Raw genomic sequence first — 1802 nt, 5'->3', positions numbered from 1 at the left:
TACTTTGAAAAGCTGTTTGCAAGGAAATATATTCATTAAATTTATTTGAACTTTAAACCGTCACATCTGACCAAAATATGGGTCCATAATCCGTGATAGCACCGGCGTCCTCTCCAGTTTGAAGAGGAAAATGTCTTGATGATTTTGTTCTTAAAAACACAAATGTATTTTTCATGCTGAATATGCACTAAAACATGCGACGGTGCCCGGTGTCTTTTGTGAGGTTAAAATTCGGTGGCAGGGTTGTGAAGTTACAGCACCTGTCTGTGCAACAGACGAGACAGAAAAAGAGAAAGCTAGAAGGAATATGAGCAGAATTTTAACAATGTTCTCATCATTTATTTAGTGCTTGAGGGGATGAGGCAATCATTAAACAACCCACCTGATACTGCTGCAGAGAAGTGTGCATGTGTACATCTGTCTGTCTCTTCGCTTCTCTCCGAGTACATTTACATGGAAATACTTCTGAATATTCATGCGGATATGTCATCGACCGTCAAACTCGATTTCGGATTATGCGATAGTGAATAAACAATACAATTACTGACTGATTTGTCCAATGAGCGTTTGCTGATCTCTCAGCTTCTGCTGGTCTGACTTTGAATAGCCAGCCAGAAAATAGATTCGTCCCGAAATCCCATTGCATGTATATTAAATAGGGGTGTATCATACGATTCATGGTCATTTTCAAAATCATAGTGATCATCCCTGTCCCCTTGTGAATGGAGACTTGAGTGAGCAGAGCATGTGCGTGTCATCATGTAATCGTTTGGAAAGCACTTGTCAAAAAGAGCAATGTAATTTCCTCATTATCTTCAGCTGGGATGTTCCCATGACGACGAACGCAGCACTGTTTGCGTCAGCAGATGTCGCTGTTTCAATGCCATAAATGTCTTTTTATTGTTAGCCTAACTGTTGCAAATGAATGTTGTCGTGGCAACATCCCAACTGAAGATAATGAAGAAATGACATCGCTCTTTTTGACAAGTGCTTTCCAAACGACGCGCCCTTCTTACTCAAGTGTCCACTAACAAGGATGATCACTTTGATGATTCGGAAATGTAATAATCGTAAATTACATGATACGCGACTAGTCACACCCCTAATATAAAATATTAAATCTGGCTGTTCTGCATATTATGATCATTGAAGTTGGGCGTACAAATTATCTTGAACACAGGAATAATTTAACTGGCCAAAGAAATGCTGCAGCATAAGAGACTTCTTCCAATTTCTGTATAATTGTAATTTACAGAAATAACTGTATTATTAACTCTGTGGTATTAATTGCTTTCAGAAGCTGATCTTACGTGTTAAGAGAGAAAGACAGCTGTGACAGAGCGGCTATCGAGTGTAATGTAATATCCGTTTCCTAGCTCTCCTCAGGCTCAGAGATTATCACGACGTCAGATCTGTTGGGTCAATAGTAAATGACTGTGATTTCTCTTGGGTTTTGTCAAGCTATGTCCAAACATCTCCCTCTGTTTCCATCTCTCATCTCTGCCTCCCTCGCTCTCTTTCCTCAGAGAAATATCTCTTTAATGAGCCTCATTAGCGAAGTTGACAACAACAGAATGTTTCGAGCAACCGTGTGCAAACACTGTAAATGAAAAGTCTGACGTTTTTCTTACTGTTATGGACCCCACTGAAAGCAAAATGCTGAAGTAACGGACTGATAAATCAGCGCTCTGTTGGTAGTCTGCTTTGAAGTCAGCATCTCTGGCTGCAATTTAGTTGTCAGTATTTTTTAGATATAGCACAGTTTCCTTCAAGTTTGAAAATATCAAGATCACATCAAAGTC

The 1802-nt window shown here is 39.5% G+C and overlaps 1 long non-coding RNA gene across 1 annotated transcript; it reads right to left on the bottom strand.

Annotated features, from left to right (window-relative positions):
• LOC122328887 lies at positions 1-753 on the bottom strand. Its single transcript, XR_006247851.1, has 2 exons — positions 383-753; positions 1-264 (listed from the first exon to the last, which is right to left on the bottom strand). It is a non-coding gene; the product is annotated as an uncharacterized LOC122328887 (long non-coding RNA).
• Between the last annotated feature and the right edge of the window lie 1049 nt (positions 754-1802).

Source organism: Puntigrus tetrazona, chromosome 23 (assembly GCF_018831695.1).
Source record: "Puntigrus tetrazona isolate hp1 chromosome 23, ASM1883169v1, whole genome shotgun sequence".
In the NCBI taxonomy this organism is placed as follows: Eukaryota; Metazoa; Chordata; class Actinopteri; order Cypriniformes; family Cyprinidae; genus Puntigrus; species Puntigrus tetrazona.
This window is presented reverse-complemented; position numbering and strand designations above follow the sequence as displayed.